General features: G+C 41.5%; 1 long non-coding RNA gene across 1 annotated transcript in view; it reads left to right on the top strand.

Moving 5' to 3' along the window:
• LOC141805167 (uncharacterized) overlaps window positions 1-12,003 on the top strand; it is a 95,756-nt gene extending 83,753 nt beyond the window's left edge. The window contains exons 2-3 of the long non-coding RNA XR_012599695.1: window positions 4,143-4,237; window positions 11,870-12,003. This is a non-coding gene — a long non-coding RNA (uncharacterized LOC141805167). The remainder of the gene's footprint in view (window positions 1-4,142; window positions 4,238-11,869) is intronic.
• The last annotated feature ends 8,743 nt before the right edge of the window (window positions 12,004-20,746 follow it).

Below are 20,746 nucleotides of genomic sequence, written 5' to 3'. Positions count from 1 at the left end.
TGTTTTGGAACAAGTTTTCTCTGTTCAGGACAACTTTTTACTGGATACAATGCCAAAAGGTAAGGTTTTTATCTGTTCAGTTACATAGCACTGTTTGAAGCACGACAACAAACAAACATAAGTTTGCACTAGCTGGCTATATGTAGCGCCTCTAGCAGCCTGGTGCTTTGATGTATCCGTAGGCTGGCGTGACAACAAGCAGACTGCCAGCTCGTACATTCGTTTAGTAGCCATTTATAAGTAGCACTGACAGCCCGGTGCTCTGAGACATGTCTGTAATGTGTAAAGTTTGTGAATCCTGGTTATGTCCTGCCAGCCATCTACCAAGCAGAGCTAACATAACCTCACTCTTCATTTTATTGATAGACTCTCAAGTTTGAACAGACCACTGCAGAATAACTGCTGACTGGGGGTAGGAATCAACGCTAGCACAAACAGTTTAGCCTTTTTAACATTTAGCTCATGCTCTATCTCTCTCCTGTTTCTCTTTCTCCTGCTCTTCTGTCCTTTTTCTGTCTGACAGTTAGGCTCCAGTGTCCACAACCACTACAAAATAAATCCCAGAAATCATTATCAGCAGAGGAAAACACAGATCTCTCTTCTCACTTCTAAAGTACGTGTTGTCATAGAGACTTTAACGTGTCGTAAATCAATCCAGTCTTGCTCAAGAAGTTACGAAGCAGCTACAAAGTAGCATTTCAAAATAAACTATCTTGGCTCTTTTTAAAATGTGGATTACAATAAGGCATATATCTAGAAGGGAGACTTTTGAAGATCACTTAGAAACTCCTCACAGCCCCTTTCAGATGCAGATCAGTGAGCAGTTGTTTGAGTCTGGCATGGGACATGACATCAGTGAGACATCCTCTAACGTGCTGAAAGGCAAAGTGCATCTCTGGAAACCTCATCAATGTCCCTGCTGGCTTTGTGTTGGTGGGACCACATCATGCACATGTGTGCATCTCCACACACCACAACTAAACCATCACAGGACTCATCTTGTCCATGATTACCCCCTCCTCTCAAAGGCCCAGATGGAGCATGCTTTGTTAAATGAAATGGGCATCGTTTTATTTTGATGTAGGGAGGAAGCAGCTAAGAATGCGGGAGAAATAGGTGAACTGGTTTTGCCTAGGCTGTGTCTTGTCTCACTTAGAGCGATTAATGGAGTAGAAAGTAAATACCTGGTTTAATCCTAACCGTTTGGTTCTTCACATAAAATTACACCACATTATTATGGTTACACAGTTGTCTCCTAAACAAGTTTTGTTGAAACTATTGAAATCAGATTTGCTCTAAACCCTAGATATTATAGCCATACTCAGTGTTCAGCTTGTTAATGGTTTGAGCAAACACCTCCAAAAGCTGAGGTCTTTAAAGGGTAACTCTGGTTTTTTGACACCTGGACCTTATTTATAGGTGTGTGCATGCTCATATACTCACTCAGACAAACATCGTGCAGCTCGGAGTCCTTCAGAAGTTATTTAGATGCAACCGATTTTAGCCGCACTTAGCGGGGGCCACGGCAAGGGAGCTTCAGCAGGGGACATAATCTCTGCAAAATCGCTCATTTGGGCTATATTTTTGCATCCTTCTTTCATGGAGCTCCTCGTCCGTGTTCTCAGGCTCAAACCGGTAAGGACAACCGTCAAACTCGAAGTCGTAGTCTGAAGACGATAGACGAGCTGACTTTATGATAACACTGGCGATGGATGAAAAAATATAGCCCAAATGAGCGATTTTGCAGAGATTATGTCCCGCGCTGAAGCTCCCTTGCCGTGGCCCCCGCTAAGTGCGGCTGAAATCGGTTGGATCTAAATAACTTCTGAAGGACTCCGAGCTGCACCATGTTTGTCTGAGTGAGTATATGAGCATGCACACACCTATAAATAAGGTCCAGGTGTCAAAAAAACGGAGTTGCCCTTTAAAGAGGGGCTATTCTGCTTTCCCATGTTTTGAGCACAGGTATTAAGTAACAATGCTGGGTATTAACACCAAACGTGCAGATTTTAAAAAAACTTTACACACATTATTTCTATGTTATAGAAATTCCTAATTCAGTCTGCAAGTTACTTAAAATAGTCAGTTTTAAAAATAGCATGAGATCTTCAAGAGAGCGTCTTGAGACTTTCTGAAATGATAAGGCCAACAGGTAGTAATTTCATGAACCATTCCAGACTGGTTTGTGACACATTGAAGGGGGCGGGTCTGCTTATAAATGTTCCCCTAACAGGCCTTCAGAGTGCTGGCCAATCAAAAGTAAGGAGGTTTGTGAAGCAGGGAGCCTTAAAGGTAGAGTCTACAGAAATTTTCATTAGTTGTAAGTAAACAGAACATTCAGACTGGGCTCCTCCTCCTTGGCTCAGTGCCAGCTGCAGCGCACACCCACAGCCTCTGACCTTGACTACGTGACCACAATCACAATCCCAGCAACAACCTGTAGCATCATGTTTCTACGTGAGAGAGACCCGAAAGCTGTTCACCAGACTAAGCATGTTAGCACAAGCTAATCACAGGTATTTGATACATACCTGGTTAGCAGAAAGCTAACTCGCTGCGTTAGCTTGCGCTGCTTTCTGAAGTTTGTGAGAAAGCTTTATCTGTTTTGGTGTTTTCATTTCCTTTTGGTTGTGATTTTCTTTCTCCGTGTTAAGTCCACTATTGTAGCCGCTGCTGCACAGGTTAGCTTCTTCCACTAGTTTATATCAACACACAAAGTCACTTTGCGCAATGGGTGTGCTGTGATTGGCTGAGTCCACCATGCTCTCTTCCCAGCAACGTGCCAAAACATTTAACTCATCAACATACAGGCTTTGGAGGTGTTTGAGGCAGACACTGACACTGACACACATGTATAGAGGCCCAGAAGTGACAACTGAGCAGGTTTATTTTGATCAAAGTTGAGGTTTGAGTTTTTTTGGAAAATGCTGCAGCTGTTACTGTGAAAGAGATGGGAGCTAAAATGAAGCAACTAAGAGGCTGAAATTAGGGTTTTCTTAAACACCAATAAGAAAAAAAATGATTTTTTTTCAGGTGTAATTCACATAGAACTCCTACTTGACTGACACATTCCCCCACTCACCACACCTGTTAGTTAGGCTACAGTGGCCATTGAGGACAATAAGCCCCTGCAGTGTCTGTCATTAGGAATTATTTTGCCTTGTAACACTTATAACAATGAGAGAAAGTCACAGTAATCAGACTGTGTGGTCTTAGAAGCTAACTCACAACTTGATCTAGAGTTAAAATAGCATTTCTGCTCTCAAATGAAAACTGCTAAACACCTGTTTCTTCACTTTATTAGTTCTGTGCTCGAAGCAGAAAGTCTCCTGTCTCTTTTTTTGTTTTAATGGTAATTTTCATGCTGCTTCCAATCCCCTCAGACAGACGTAAACCAGCATGATAAATATGGGATCATGGGGCATTAGTGCCTAAAAGCAAACGTGACAGGTTTCAGGACTTGGAACTTGACTGTCTTTCTGTTATTTTAAACTTCCAAAAGTGTTGATTTTCTTGGCTGCTGTATCGTGAAGTAGTCCAAGAGTTAACAAGAATGAGCTCAATTGTAGCAACAGCCAGCGAGAGTTCAGCTCGAGGGGAGTAAACGAGAGCACAGAGAAAGAAGAAATCCCTTTTAATGCTCCCACTCACAGACATTAGTGAGCTGAAGTGATTTCTGCACACCTGATGTAATTGTTAGTAAAATGTGTCGAGGGAAACCTGATAAATCATGTTTACTCTTTAGTCCAACACCCTCATTAGGGAGGAATAGAGAATAGGGCCCAACAAGTCCTTGATACTGACCTGCTTATGTTTTGTTATTAACAAAACCCCAAAATCACAACAAGATCTTATCTTAACCCAGCATAAGTAGAGACCTTTGCAGCATTTATCAATTTACAGTGGCAAAAACAAACTCCCTTTAACAAACAAAAACCTCAAGCAGAACCAGACTTAAGTTTGACTAACATCTGAGACCGTACAAGACTGTGAAGGTTGAAATAAATGTTTTGCTTTCAGGAACTTACTAGCCTTACTTGCATTAGCATTTCTGATTAATTCAATTCTGATGAAGGAAGAATATAAGGATCAGTTGTAGCTGCTGGAGTGGGACTATTCTGAAATATACTTTTGCATTGCAGAGATGGCGGTCAGCTGGAGTCCAGCATGCAGTCAGCAGTAACGATCTAGGAGCCTACGACACTAGAGAGCTCAAGGACTCCCAGAAAGATCTACGGTCAGTAATCTTAGAGGGACAAAAAAATCTAAAGGTAGGGTCTGCAGAAATTTTAGTTACTTGTTAGTAAACACAGCATTTAAACTAGGCTCCTCCTCCTTGGGTCAGTGCCAGCAGCAGCGCACACCCACAGCCTCTGACTGTGAGTATGTGAACACAATCACTAACCCAGCAACCACCTGTAGCATTGTGTTTCTTCATGGAAGAGACTCGAGAGCCATGCACCTGACTTAGCATGCTAGCACAAGCTAACCAGAGGTATTTGACACATGCCTGGTTAGCAGAAAGCTAACTCGCGTTGCTCTTCATCCGGTGCAGCTCTACAAGTGCCTGTAAGTGAGTAAAAGTCGAGCCAAGCTTTAACCTCGTCTAGAAAAAAAGCTTTATCTGTTTTGGTGTTTTGTTTCCCTTTGGTTGTGTTTGTCTTGCTCTGTGTTATGTCCACTATCATAGCTGCACAGGATAGCTTCTTGCACTCGCTAATCAACATGCAAGTCACTTGTGCACTGGGCATGCTGTGATTGGCTGAGGCAACCATGCAGTTACTTTTAGAACAGAAACGTCCCAACACAACCAAAACATTAGCATGCAGGCAGAGGAGAGGAGTTTAGGCAAACACAGACACTGAAACAATTATAGAGGCCTGTATGAGACGATTGAGCAGCATTTTATTTTTGAGGAAAATCCTGCAGACCCTACCTTTACAGTGTATGAGACTTTGAAAAGTTATTAGGAAAGCCGGTTAAAACGAAATTAGTTTCCCAATGACTATTTTCTTCTGCGTTGCTCTGAAACAGGATGTGTCTAAAAAAACATTAAAGGTGGAAAAAGGCTGTCCTCTAAGCAGGACTCCCAGATTCCTAACAGTGGTGCTGGATCCCAGGCTGATGCCATCTAAGGCAGTTATGCCATCAAAAACCTCTGTCTGAGGTGTTTTGGCCCAATGATAATAACTGCAGTTTGGAATATAGCAGCTAAAGTCCAGACGTATACAGAGAAACACACAGAGACCTGCTGGAATCACTCATTCATGCCACAGCCTTCCTTTAGTCCAGTACCACACAAACCTCCCCACATGACCACAGAAAACCTTCTCCCTCCTTTTCCAACCATACCTAATGCTGAGCACATTCAGCCTGTTCGTACTTTGCACACACTCTTGCCACACACACATCACACAAACCTCAGCTGTAAACCCTCACACAGTATTACCTCTGATGGAAATGTTGTCTCATAAATGTATGCATGTTTTACTCATCTTTTTCTGTTCCATCTGACTTCTGGACTTGTGAGTGTTTCCTTGGGATCAATGGCGCTGATGTCTGTTTGGTCAAGCTTTAGGTCTTAGGTGTCGTTTGTAAGCAGAGTAACATAAACTAATATAAAATAAGGATTATATAAATAGATATTACTACTACATTACTGAAGTACATGCCAAGACTGAAAGAATGGGCTCAGGGATTCAGTTTAGCAACAAAACTTAAATTCATCTAAGTTTAGTTGACTTGAGATATCTTCTGAATATACCATCAGGACATCTTACACAAATAAAATGACAACATTTAGCGTCCTGCTTAGTTTGCTGCTAATAAGCACCACTATATTAGTATATTATTAGTATTAATTAACCTTTCTTAGCTGGCAAGATATTTCAAAATGCTGTTAAATGATGGTTTCAAACAGTTTACAGTCCTGCGTTGACCCTTGGCAAGTGTGGCCAACACAGTTGTGAGCACTCCGTACTTCTCTGTGTCTTTGTATGGTACTCCACCAAAACACTTAAGAGCAGTGTAGTATGTGTGTGATGATCAGATTTTCTTCTTTCACAGCTATTTTAAACATATTATGCTAGATTGAAGTTGATAATGTGTATCTTTAAGCCTGTGTTGCAAACTATATTTAGTGACTTTTCAGACCCCCTCTAGTGACTTTTTTTCAAAAAGCAACCAGCAACACATCTAGCAGCTTTTTTGGAGTATGAGGATTCTGATGTGAAAGTACATATCTAACGCTTCTCAACAAACAGCAGCTGGGCCCATCCCCCATTCTTGAATACTTATATGTGAACAAGTCCTCCTAGCTCTTAAAGCAGTCCCTCCCAGCTGCAGCCAGAACAGTATGCACACAAATGAAACATGAATGTGTGTGTCTCTTTTGGGTCACTGTGGCCTGCATAAAGGAGGAGGGTTGATATTCTGACAAAGAACACAAAATAAAGTTCATTTGTCCCTTCTCCAGAGTCAATAACATGCAAATGTGTGATCATGCAAATTAGGCGATGGTGTCCGTTTAAGTGCCGTGCTTAAACATGCGTCAACCCCAAAGCCTAGCTTGTTTGGCCAGTGTGACAGCTAATGAAGATGAAGATGTGAAGGCACAGCCTTCAATTGTGTGATGGGCTACACAATTACCTTTATTGTAATATAATAGTGCAATAGCACGTAGCGTTACAGTAGGCCTTTAGATTCTAGGGGTGTAATGATCCATCGCTATACATCGATATATCGATTGGTTAAGCAATTATCCAATCACATCGATGGAAAGTCCAAATATCGATCATCATCGTGGTCTTTAATGTACGCCTTTATTTTGAAATCCCGACCGGACACGCATGTCCGTTCCGCGAGTCGTTCTGAAGTTTCCTCTCAAGCCTCACGCACTCAGCGTATGACACGCCACGCCTGATATTTCTCCTGCTGTAAAACGTACTGTTTAGCGCCCACCGATTCACAACGCTGTAGGCGAACGTGTAGCAAGACGCTGTTAGCATCACAGAGTTAAAAGGGAGCCAGACATATCAGCCAATCATGAAATAGCTTTCCTGTATCCGGGTAAGATACGGTTGACCTGACTGCTGAGGATGCAGGCTGCACAGACGACAGGAGTGCATCATCACACGACTGCAGTGAGTTATCTCATAATTTTTTTTTTTTTAGCGCACTGATTCATGAAATTTCATTTAGTTAAAAAGTAAAACGGCGAGAGCTTAGTGTCATTCCGCCTCCACATCCACTATAACACAGTGAAACAAAGTCTGATCACACTGACATGCAAACTGTGGTTATCAGGCATCACAGAAAAAAAAAAAAAACTATCAATGTTAAGTTAGTTTAGTTCATAGTTCTAATTTTGAACAATATAATTTGTTTGGGCTTAATTAAAATCAAAGATTCAAATTTTTAGTTTGATAGAAAATAGTCAGATGTTGGAGGTCAATGATAAAGTTAATGTGATTAGTAATTTTTAATTATAGTGTTGCATCATTACTTGATATAATAATCAAACATTACAGTATAACAGTAAGACCCATAAGGTAATTGTGGGGGTAAAAAAGTACCTTACCTGAATTTAACCAGTTTTAATTTTAAAACATAATAAGATCATACAGATGGCTATAATCCTCCACAAACCATCATACCCAAAGGTCAGCACATCGTTCCACATTTCAGTAATAAAACTATCAAAATTGTTTTGTATTTCTTTCTTGCCTCAGGTGAAATGTTGCTGATTGTGTTCAGTGAGGACATAATATCGCCTTAAATCGATTGAAGGCCCCTGAATCGTATCGTATCGTGACAGACTTTGTGATATCGGCAAATATCATATCGTTGTCCAAAGAATCAATATCGTATCGTATCGTCATGACACTGGTGATTTACACCCCTAATAGATTCCCCTCTGCATGTCCTCATCCATGACAGGATACGCATGCTAGCTGTGGGGCTGAAACTAGGCTTGTAGTTCTCGAGACCAGTCTTGGACTCAAAACCGGTCTCGAGACCACTTTTTCGTGGTCTCGGTCTTGTCACGGCCTCGACAGTCTTTGGTCTCGGTCTTGTCTTGGTCTCGGGGTCTCCCGTTCTCGATGGGTCTCGGACTAACATGTCGGTCTTGGAGGGATTAGAAGCCAACGATATGTCCAGGCACACTGCTGGCTTTGTAGAGCACAACTTTCTACAATGGCTTTTATTATTTTTACGCGCCCTTTGAGTATTTTGTGACAAACGTCTGCGCTCATCCCGTTTGTGACTGCGGAGAAGCAGACGGGACGCAGATGGGCGATCCACATCAATTTAACTGGAGAGAGAGAGACAGAGACGCGTTGCATGCATGGGGAGTTGTTTGACTCTTACCTGGGGAAAGTAAAGTCCCATTTTGCGTTGTAACTCCCTCTAATCCACGAGCAGAACCCTCTGTTCAGCATAAATCTATCTTTTGATGAGCGAAGCAACATAACGTACCTGCAGAGAGATTTGCGCTGACATGCAGGGGTGTGTCCACATATTTTAGAATGGGGTGCCCCGACCAGGGCACTCGCTATGTATGTATTAAAAATACAGGATTGAAAGGATACAGCTTTAACTAATTAACATAATTAACATTTACCATAGATAAATAAATAAATAAATGATGATAATAATAATAATAATAATAATAATTATATAACTATCATTTAATCAAAAGAGAAAAAAAAATAAAGGGACCTTTTTTACTATATCTGTAATCACATAGTTCTTATTTTTCCGTAGTGAGAATTGATAAGAGAATTGATAAGGAATTGGATCGATAAGCAGGGATTGATAAGGCATTGGAATCATTAAAACCTTATCAATACACAGCCCTAATAATAACTATCGTTAAAACAAAAGAAAAAGAATTAAAGGGACTTGTGAGGACTTTACAAGTAATCTTGAAATAGTTTCTGTTCTATGCCTGATTATAATACACAACGTAAAATGCTATTTCTCAGCTTCCCTTTTTGGTCGGACAGGACCGGATGATTTACAGAATGTCGAAGTCTTTATGACAACACCACGCCAGCTGACAGAGTTCAGTAGAGAGAAGAGAGGTCTGTGTTTTTCTCTGCTGAAAACAATTTCTGTGATTAATTTTGTAGTGATGGTGGACACTGGAGCCTAACTGTCCAACAGGACAGATATAGAGTGTTGGCTCAAACACTGGCTAAACACAAACACAGTCAGCAGTTATTCTGCAGTGGTCTGTTCAAACTTGAGAGTCTATAGCGGCGTTTCCACAGACTCATCCCGGGACGGATCCCTAAAAACCGAGACGAGCCGTCCCACTTTTTTGGGACCCTTTCGTATGGGTGCCAGACTGAACCAATCCGCTCTCGGGAGGTGGAGCTACAACACTGCAGACGGATGATTGGTCAAAAGAATCGTCACTTACCCCAACAGCGGCTGCATTTCTCCTGGCGGCTCACAGACTTCTCTGAAACGAAGCTTGATTGCACTTTGTAACAGAGAGTTTCATGAAAATCACAGAGAGGACGAAATGCTGCATGTCTTCCATCCGTGCTCTTTGTTTACTGTGTCGCGTTTTCTTCTTTGTTGGATTTAATCGCGGGGTAAGCTGCTACGGCGTCGCGCTATTGTTTACTAGCTGTGCCTTCCGGCATGCGGCTTACACGCCGCCCATCACGAGAGGGCACAGTTTGCTGTGGAAACGCAAACGGGATGAGACTTAACTGTCCCAAACCGTCCCAAACCGTACTGAACCGACCCGTACTGCTTGTTGGAAACGCAGCTTATCAATAAAATGAAGAGTGAGGTTACGTTAGCTCTGATTGGTGAGGTTGGAGTTGGTAGATGAGCTCTGGTAGGACATAACCAGGATTCACTAATGTTACATGTTACAGACACGTCTCAAAGTACCGGGCTGTGAGTAGAGAGAAATGTAGACAGCTGCTAAACTACGCAACAAACTGACAAAATTAGCTTGTTGTCAGGTTTTAAAATGGAGCTCTACCCAACTGTTGATATATATCTTTACCTTGTTTAATATGTTGATTATGATTATTTCAAAAAGTCACTGGGCATTTTTGGGTGGTGTCAGTGCACAACTTCCTGTCTCACTCCATCTGCTTTTTGTTAAATTAACACATCACTGCTCCAGCATCTTGCAAATATAGAATTGTTGAGTATATGCCTCCTGCCTGAACTGGGATGCAGCCATACCATGACGGACATATTAATTCACAGTTCACACACAAGACATGCACTGTCTCTGTACTGAAATAATACAATTGTTATATAATCATATTTATACCATGCAGCTGAACCCCAGGGTGGTGCTTTTGCTATTCAACTCATGCATATTATGGTGTAATATTAACTCCAACTCTAGACTGTTTTTTTCTTTTTTTGGTCTCGGTCTTGGTCTCGGTTTGACTAAGTCTTGGTCTTGGCTTGTTCTGTCTCGGTCTTAGTCTTGGTCTTGTCTTGGTCTCGTTACCTTCTGGTCTTGGTAGTGTCTTGGTCTCGGCTGAGGCGGTCTTGACTACAAGTCTAGCTGAAACAAAGACGACCAGACTGGCTGAATTCCAGATTCATTACCAATACAAGCAGCTTGATTGGCTGGGCCTAGGCAACAAGTGGGCTGGTCCAACCATAGATACAGGGCTGTTACTCAGACTTCTACGTTAGACAAAGGGCTGATTCAAAGCAGAGGTATGCCCAGGTATTGCAGGCACTAATATTTGTAACAGCTACTTAATTCCTTTGTGATAGAGAGTACAGCCAGTGCTATGGATTCAACAACCCTGTGCTTGAAGTATCCTCTCTTTGTGGGCGAGGGGAGAATGATTTCATTTTTATCTTTTTGAAGAATCTTTCTATAAGACAGTCCACATGACTCAAAGCAGATGGTTGAAGTTTCTTCTTGTCAGAGCTTCCTGTGATTCCTATCTTCATCTTTACCCTGCAGTGCTTACGTGGCATTCAGCTAAATCCCTCCTATGAAATAAAATGTGATTGTCTTTAAAAAACACCAAAACAACTTGAACTGAAGAAAATATTTTTATTTCAAATGAAGTCTCTTCCATGTTCTCATGTTGTGTCTCGTTCAGTGCTCCAGTTTAAACATCTCTCCCTCTTGTTCCATTAATCTGTTCATTTACTCATTTGATTATCAAAACGAATCCCCTGACAAGGGATGGTTAATGTGGTTTCACTGTACACAGACACCCAGTAAATTAGTCTTTATTTGATCCCATGTCAGGCCCTAATGCCCTGCATGTTGACTCTGCTGTCAGGCAGCCAGTGATCAAGGACTAATAGAGGCTCTCTGCTGCCACGGCCGCTTCCAGCGACCCTGGATCTAAATCACGCCAGAGGAGTGAGAGAGGAGAAGGCCAACAAAAACAACAAATATATTTTCATTAAGACTGCAAGCATATTCCTCTGGAGAGCAAGGGGGCTGAGGAAGGCTGAAGGAGGAAAGGTGGGGAAAGGAGAGGAGAGGCAAAGCAGAGCAGGGGAAAAGAAAATGAACTAAGTGAGGCAGGAATGAGATGACAAAAAAACTGCTTCTTGAGGAGACCTTTTTATTTTCTGGCTCTTCTCAGTTTCAGGCTCTGGAAAATGTTTCATAAGATTATCAAGAGCTTGACTATAACATCCAGAAATCCATGTTTACATTCTTGTTTTTATCTGCTTGTTGAAAATTCATTGAATTAAAAAAGAAACCTCTCCTTTTAGGACGTAGAATTTAGGATTCTGGTGTCAGAGTAACTTTTGCTGAATATCTCTGAATCCTCCCGTTGACACGCTCTGACTTTAATCGTGTTTTTTCTCTCCTGACTCTCCTCTCTTTTTCTGCATCCATAAACAGAGGCCTCACCTCAGAGCCAGCCAAGGCAAATGTTTGAGCCACCTGTTGCAGGAAACTTGAAGCTCTCTGGAGAAGTGAAGATGGAGATGAAGCGAAGCCTGTGCTCCAGGTACAGGTCTCCTCTCAAGCAGAACAGACAGGTAGATGGAAAACCCAGAGCTGTCTGTATGTGAGTGTGTGTGTGTGTGTGCATGTGTGTATGAGAGTGTGTGTGAAGGTACTGGCAGCAGGTGAAATTCCCAACATTATGCATTTTAAAGAAAAACTAGATAGAAGGATTGATTTTCTCAATTTAAGCATTAAAAGTTTTAGATTGAAGATCAGCAGTCCATATATTCCAGTTTTATCCAGCAAAGCATGCACTTCTCGTTTTTTTTTAAAATTGTCTTTGTTTAAAAGTTCCTCCTGGAACTTTTTGACCCTGCAGAAGTCTGAATTTTTCTCCACTTCTGAATCTTATGGTGTCACTTCTGTTTTGCTGACAACTGGCACTTATGTTATGCTTTCTCATGCTATTTGGAGTGTTGTTATGTTATTATTGATGCATTTTTTAGGGCTGTGCCTTTATGCGTTAATTAGATTAATTAATTACACCGCATATTAACGCGTGATAAAAATCAACGCAAGATTAACTCATTAGCTACTGGCCATTTTCAGAGCATCTTGAATGATCTTTTAAGACCCAAATAATCTTGTTTTCTCTGACTATGTAAACACCAAAGTTACATAAGAAGAGTGGACTCTTCTTTTGTGTCTCTCTTCCTGTTTTTGGTCCAAAAAGCAGACAAATCAAACTTTTTTGATCACGTTCATCTCGGGCGCTCCATCCTTTGCTCCTTTCCATGATCTCCGTCGTCTTTTCTCACGATGGCGCCGCTCTTTCCAGCTGAGCTACAGCGACACATCCTCAGTTGGAGCATGAGCTGCCTGAACTTTTCTGACTTGCAGCGTCTCTCTGTGTCTCTGTCATCTCACATTTCTCCTCATATCCATGCTGAGCTCTCGACTGAAGAGTGCACCGCTGTCACCCACGGTAGTTTATGAGCAGGATTTTGATTGACAAGCTCCACCAGACCCCGCCTCCCTCCGCTGAAAAATATAATTTACATCTACAGACGCAGTAAACAGTAATCCAATGTCAATGGCAGGGTACACAGACATTTTAATTAATATTGTCCAGATGAAAAAAAAAGGATTTACAAATCTTCTCTTTTTCGTGTGTTCATTCGAATACACTCATTCACTCATTAGTTATGCACTATGATTTTGTAATGCCTTAGAATTCAAATTCTTTATGTGGGGACCTTAAGCAAATATAAGATTAAAATGTGATTAATTAAATCAATTAATTACAAATCCTGTAATTAATAAGATTATTTTTTTAATCTCCTGACAGCACTATTTACCACATAACGGCTGATGAATGTACTTGAAAGTAGTGTCCTCAAAAAAACATCTTCTGAACAAAATAAACAGGATTTTGTTGCTTAAACTTGCGTATGAGAATATTCAATGATTTAGTCTTCTACCAAAATCTGTTTGAATGGAAAATTGTTGCTTCTGATGTTGAATATTGATGTGATTAAAATGTGATTAATTACGATGAATTAATTACAAATGACATAATTAATTCGATTTTTTTTTTTAATCAAGTCCCACCACTATTTTTTTTATTTAATGTAAAACCCTTAACAGCTTCCAGATGTCTCACAGCTTCTGTCTAGTGGTCACATTACATTACAACCAGGGGCTGGAAAAATTTAAAGAAAAAATACCTTTTAGAAGTGGGATTAAAATCGCATGAACTATTCCTTTTTTATTTTAACTGGTAAATGATTTTTTGAATACTTAGATATTCAACCATCTTGGCTCATCACTAGTATTAATACCTGCAACCCCTGTAGACAAGTGCTGCTCTTAATTTTGTTGCTGATTGGAATACATAAGCCCCATTTCCACCAAGCAGTCTGGTCTGGTTCAGTACTGTTTGGCACGGGTTGGCTTGGTTAAGCTTGGTCCTGTTTGCGTTTCCACAGCCAACTGTACCCCCTTGTGGTAGGCGGCGTGTAAGCTGGATGCCAATAGTTGCTACAGTTATGTAAAAGCATAAGGCCATAGCAGTGTGATACAGTGTACGCTGCTAATAAATCCAAAGAAGAAGAAAAACTTGACACAGTAAACAAAGAGTAATGTTGGAAGACATGCAGCATTTGCCTTCTTTGTGATTGACATGTAGCTCTTTGATACAAAGAACAATCAAGCTTTGTTTGAGAGAAGGCTGTGCTGCCAGGAGAAATACAGCTGCTGTCACATGGAAAGTGACAATTCTTTCAACCAATCAATGGTCTGCAGTGTTGTAGCTCTACTTTCTAGGACTGGATCGATTTAGTCTGGAGCTCCTACGTAAGGGTCCCAAAAAGTGGGACAGCTTATCTTGGTTATAATTTGGGGATCTGTCCCTGGATAAGACTGTGGAAACGCCATAAAATACATGCCGTGCCAAGACAAACTGACATGAACCACTCCGTAGAAACTGAGTTGTAAAGTCTGGCATGCTGTGAACGACTTTCAAACTTTTACCTGATTTCCAAAATATGACAGGCTCGATGACAAAGACAGATTTCACAGTTTTCTTCTTGGAGTGCGCAGTGTAGGTGCCATGTAACAGTGGGACCAACACAGTACACCATCCCAAGTTCACTTTTTTCACCAGAAACCAGAGTTCACTCTCTAAAAACTGAAAATCTTTTAAAATCTCTGATCTGACTCTAGAGTAAACACAAATGGCAGACTTTAGGATAGTTGTCCAGCCATGTGTTGCTGGCTGCTTAGCTACTTGATGCAGCCTTCGCATCAGCCATTTCTCTTTGTGTTTAGTATCGCAGCCATGGTTGCATTTTTAACTACATTCTTCCATCACTTTGCATCCTGATTGGCAGATTTGATATTGTTTTTATACTTGGGATGAGGTTAAGAGGCGGGCCTTTAAGCCTCTTTACAGACAGCTACAGGGTGCCCAGCTGTCAGTCATGTCAGCCATGCCCTTATATGGGCAAAAGTTGTCACTTTAACGACTTTGTATATATGTTGTAAATTTTTATTAAAGCTGTAAAGATCAGCTTTTTTGCATTGGTGCGTGTGCTGTTTCTGGTGATTCTGCAGCCAGCCTCAAGTGGACGCTTGATGAACTGCAGTTTTAAGCACCTCTACAAAGGCTTCATATTTTAACTATTACTGCTTGTTTACACCTCAGAAAATCAAAGTAATGGTTAGCTAATAATCATCAGATGATCAAGCTTTTGCTGAGTTTTGTCTGTAGTGGTGGAATCAGACCAAAATCAGCCTGATTGTGTTATTTGTACCACAATTGCACAATGTTTTCATATAAACTTTCACTCTACTCTTTTTTCTTATTTTCTAATCATTTATTGTGAATTTTAGGCTGTTAGCAGCTTTGTCTGACACCATCTATAAAAACCACTAGTCCTACAAAGCAATGATCAGTCTTTTTGCTAACGGTCTTTCTTGCTTTCATAAGTCTTACCGAGGCGTCAAAATGAATTTAGGTTACATAATCAGAAAAGAAATACTGTCTGTAGCTTGATATATGAAGTAATGTAGCTTTGATTAACGTGGTGATGGCTCTGAGCCTGGAAGAGGATAAGGAAGATAACGGTTTCAGTTTCAGTTTCAGTGGATGTATGGAAGACTTCAAGGTGAGAGGTGGAATTAAGTCAAAGAAGCTGCACATGAGAGGGAGGAGGAGGTGGAGGACTCACGGTTCACCTCCTGGGTTCCAGGAACTCTCTTGGTCTGCTTCCAATGATTGCCCCCAAGTCCCCCCCAAGCCTCTTTACCTCTGAACATACCCCTTCAAGAAACCCCCCTCGCCCTCCAACTTTAAATTTTCTGGCAACTCCTTAAATTGCCCCCATCACCCCTTCTTCTTCTGAACCACTCCCCCCTCCTCTCAGCCTTTGGCATCCCGTCCACACTGCTGCCCTCTCAGCAAACATCTCCCCTCCTCCCTTTCTTTCTCACCCCCCCTCAGCTGCCATAAATGCCCCCAGGACTGTGGTTCTTTCAGTTATTTGCCTCTCCTTACAAACCCACACGTCTTTCTCCAGTTGAAAGCTTGCAAACGCTCCAGCGCTCTATCCCCTCCTCTGTCTCTCCAGCTCTCTCTGCCCCTCTCCCCGGGATGTAAAATATTCACAGCTGCTGCTGCGGTCAGGTCGCACGGCCACAAGACTCTCTGAGCAAACAGAGGAGCTGTGAACGTGTGAAGCCGATGGTGTACGTTTCATTTGAGGTCCGACACAGGTCTGATAGATCCTGATGTAGTCAAAACAGAAACCGCATACTGAGCCTCGCCACATGCCTCAACAAACCAAACACTAACCAAACATACCCAAGCACAACACGAAGAAATGACATTGGCAAACAGATTTTGGAAACATGTTAGGCACAGTGCAGAAACAGGAGAAATGATGCGTGGCTCGGTGCCGCTGAGCAGACCCGCTCAGATGTCACTGGGCTTGATAATCAGTGTGGAACATCTGTCTTGGATAAATGCCCCCTTTTAAAGTCTGGCCTTGTTATGCATTGCTGTGAGAGGCAAGAGCACATTAAGTCATGTTAGAAATGCAATAAAGTAACATCAAGCTATTCTGAGCGGTCTACACATGAAGTTTATTTACGAACTTCATTTTAAGTTCCCGGAATGAGTAAGTGGACAAATTTGTCCCAAATATCAGCGCTTGGTTCCTGACTCCTTTCTCACATGAGGAAGTCTCCCAAATGTTGACTCCTGAGGTTGTCCCACCAAAATAATAAGACATCTTGGCTAAGGAATGCCAGCCCTTGAACTTTACGAGGGAGGGTGAATGGGGGAAGGAGAAAGGGGGATCAGTGTCTTGAACACATTTCAAAGTAATTGTTCTTGATATGTCGTTTACAGAACACCCAAGTAATCATATAAACATGGGACTAGATGCCCTGGGAGGATGAAAAGGAAACTCCAATCTCCCTGCGATGCATCATACTTACTCACGTTTTGACACGACTCTAAGGCACTGAGGGTTCCTGCGCCTGAAAAGAGGATCGAGGACCTTTCTGTGATAAACACAGCAGGATGGACCCAGTCCGGTGGATTCCATCATGCTCTGAGTTAATTTACACACACAGAAACACACACACAGCAGATGGCAGAGAGTTGAAAGTGATGGATGCAATGAACAGATTACAACTGCTACAGTCCAGGACAGAGGGACCCTGTGTGTGTTTTTGTGATAACCCTGCTCGAGGTCTGATCCGTCAAATTGCTACAACTCATCTTATTTTTGCCAAGGCATGACAAAAGTTTAGAAACAATGGAAAAACAATGTGAAAGTGAACGCAGCACAGACAGAAAAAGAGAGTGAAAACATGAGAGTGGGAGTTAAAGAGAAAGGGAGGGAAAGAAAACATGACATCATAGTTAATTAGAATCAGGTGATAAACAAGGCGCTGATATTTATGTTATATCATGTGCCCTGCTCCATGTGTCTCTCTGTCTCGAGGGGCACAGCAACAGGTTTCAAACAAGTAAGGTCAAGGCGGAGGCCCTCCCCAGCTGTTAGACCACACTGCTTCACACACACCTCTTCACCCAAGTGTGTTTTTGTGTATGTGTGGTGGCCATACCTCATGCTTGTTCTGTCTTTGTTGCTGCCCCATAAGTAGTCCTGTGTACTCACAAAGTAAAAAAAAAAAAAGACCTCCTTGTAACTCATCAACCAGCTAGTCTGCTGGGATACTTTCAAGAGTTTAATCTCTCACAGATTCCTGATTCATGTTTCAGGTTCAAAAGTCCTCCTCCGACTTACTCAACAGTTTGTTATTGACACTGATTGGACACTTGGATGCTTTTGAGCTGCCAAAATATTAAACTGTTTGACTATGAATGGTTATGTTGACCTTTTGAAAGAACACTTGGACAAATGTTCCCGACTCATGCTCCATTAACTAGCTCTGAAGCTTTCAACCACGCAGTATTTCTTTTTAAAGTGAGGGCGCATCATCCAAGCTAAATAGTCAGATGTGGCTGGAAGCCGCAGAGAAGCCTATCATTTCATTTTCTGCTCTCAAAGTAGGCATACCACAACTCTGCATTCAAGATTTGATTTAGTTAGCATTTGAGAACTCATTTATTGACAGCATTTTACCCTTCAGATGTCAAAACAAGGAGAGTTTTTTATCTTTTAAATCGTATTTCTGGGAAAAATATTTCAAAAGACTAAAGATACTGTCACCTGGCAAATCCACAAAACAATGCAACAATTAACTTTCAAACATGGGGCCTGAATTGCTTGTATTTAGTTTAAAAAAAAGTGTCAGTGAAATATGAAAAATATACAATTTAATTTATTGAGTTGCGATATATGCAAGGAACCAAACATGCCAATTTTTCTTATCTATTTCCAGTTTTTTTCCTGTTAAAAGCAACACAGGCCTTATTTTTGGATTCTCATATCTCAAAATGAGACAATTTTCTGGACTTGTGCTCAGACTGTTTATGATGTGTGGTGATTTACACGTCACCTTGTGTTGTACTGCGGTCCTATGTAAGATGTAAAATGTCAGAAAATTTAAATTTTCAGTCATGAGTCATGCTAGTATGCTATTTTCGGTGTAATTAGCACCCTCTTTGTCCTTTTTTTATTACCCCCGGCTAGAATTATTTCCTGTTGCGCTCTCAAACTAAGCTGCTTTTCTTTACTAGCCAATCTGTTACTGAATGTGTCACCTAGCTCCCCCTGCAGGCCTGGAGCACTTCTGTTTTCAAACTTTAAAGTGATACCTCGGGATGGAACAAGTTGGGTCCTATCGTAAGGTTTAGGGCAGAAATTACCCCTACAGCAGTGATTTTGTGCAGCAGAAGCCCAGAGCGCTCACACCAAACACCCCCTCCCTGCTCCTCTGCTGGTTTCCTCTGCACTCAGACGGGGCCATATTTTACTTAACCAAAAACACAAATAAACGGACTCCCATCGAAAAAATCTGATATGGGTCTGCATTCACGCTTTATTTAGAGAATTTTCAGCGCATTACTTTCACACAAAAACACCGCTAAATAAGGCTCTAGTTCTCATTGTGTCGTAAAACGGCGCTACCTCCGCTGCAGAGCCACAGCTGGCTACGAGGCGCTCGCCGCTCAGTGTATCAGTCCGCACGCGGCGTGCCAGATATAAACAAACACAGGTAGTCTGCCTGGATGAAGAGACACGATGAGAACTAGAGCCTTATTTAGCGGTGTTTTTGTGTGAAAGTAACGCGATGAAAATTCTCTAAATAAAGCGTGAATGCAGACCAATATCAGATTTTTTCGACGGGAGTTTGTTTATTTGTGTTTTTGGTCAAGTAAAATATGGCCCCGTCTGAGTGCAGAGGAAACCGGCAGAGGAGCAGGGAGGGGGTGTTTGGTGTGAGCGCTCTGAGCTTCTGCTGCACAAAATCACTGCTGTAGGGGTAATTTCTGCCCTAAACCTTGTGATAGGACCCAACTTGTTCCATCCCAGAGTATCACTTAAGATATGAAGCACATTTTCTTATGCTGAAGATTATGTGCGTTTATTATTTTGCATCATGTCCTTTGAGTGTGTTTAGTATCAATTCAAGTTGTTTTATTTTTCTTTGCAGCAGATTTTTGGGGCGGCTGTGGCTCAGTGGTAGAGTCTGGGGTTTGATTCCAGCTCCTGGAGCCACATGCCGAAGTGTCCTTGAGCAAGACACTGAACCCTGAATTGCTCCCACTGTTGGTCAGTGGTGTGTGGATGGGTGTGAATGTGTTAGATAAAAAACTGATGGTTTCCAGTAGGAAAACCTCTACCATCAGTGTGTGAATGTGGTGTGTATGGGTGAATCAGACCAGCAGTGTAAAGCACTTTGAGTGATCTAAGAGACTAGAAAAGCGCTTTGTAAGTACTGGTCCATTTATCATTTTACCATTTTGTTTCTGTTGTTTTTGCTCCTGACTTTTGCACATATTTCAAAGATGTGTTGTCTGCATCTCGTTTTTCTTGATGAAGATCATTTAGACTGATCTCTTGGCCACTGTAGTCAAATGTCCTCTGAACAGCTTACAGTTTGTGTTCTGCACCAAGAAGCTCTCCAACAGTTTTCAGGATGAACCCAAGTTTATGCAGCTGCAAGTAAACTAGAATATGGGTTGAATATTTATTCTCGTGAGCCGTATAAACAGCTTAATAAGAATACGGTTTTCTTTTTTTGAAATAAGGGCAAACCAGAATATTTTGTGTAAGTAAACATCATCATTAGAGCTCCTCTGTTTGACTATCAAGTGTCACGAGGAAGGCCACACCAAAGAGTTTAGGAAAAAAGTTCAACTTTCCAGTTTGTGAATCTTTTCCTGTTGTTTCTCGTTCATCTCCAGCTCCTGCAGTGTCTCTAAAAGTGCAGACGAAGAACACTGTGTCATCTTTGAAGTGTTGTTTCTCCTCCTGTCATGCACAAATGGACAGGAGTGCAGAGGGAAAAAAACAATTAACAGCTATTCTGTTTTGGATTTTGTTGGCCTAAATTGAAAGCTTATTTTGATGATGACAGATGATTCACAGCGCAGTGTTTCAAATTGAGTTGTGCAGCACATTTCAATTCCCAACACTGCAACTAGCTACAGCAAAATTAAGATAACCAATGACTCGATGGACTGACTGAGAAATTCTCTGAAGCATTTTTTGACACGTGGACTTATTTCTGTCTGTGATTGTGCATAAGATAATCATCCTGTGGAGAGAAATTCTCATGTGCTGCACAAGATAACTTTACTTTTGCACAAGATAACTTTACTTTGCCCCAATGGCTTTAAATTATTCT

The sequence above is a fragment of the Halichoeres trimaculatus genome, unplaced genomic scaffold, assembly GCF_033239565.1.
Source record: "Halichoeres trimaculatus isolate MK-OKI-2021-1 unplaced genomic scaffold, fHalTri1.1 fHalTri1_scaffold_16, whole genome shotgun sequence".
In the NCBI taxonomy this organism is placed as follows: Eukaryota; Metazoa; Chordata; class Actinopteri; order Labriformes; family Labridae; genus Halichoeres; species Halichoeres trimaculatus.
This window is presented reverse-complemented; position numbering and strand designations above follow the sequence as displayed.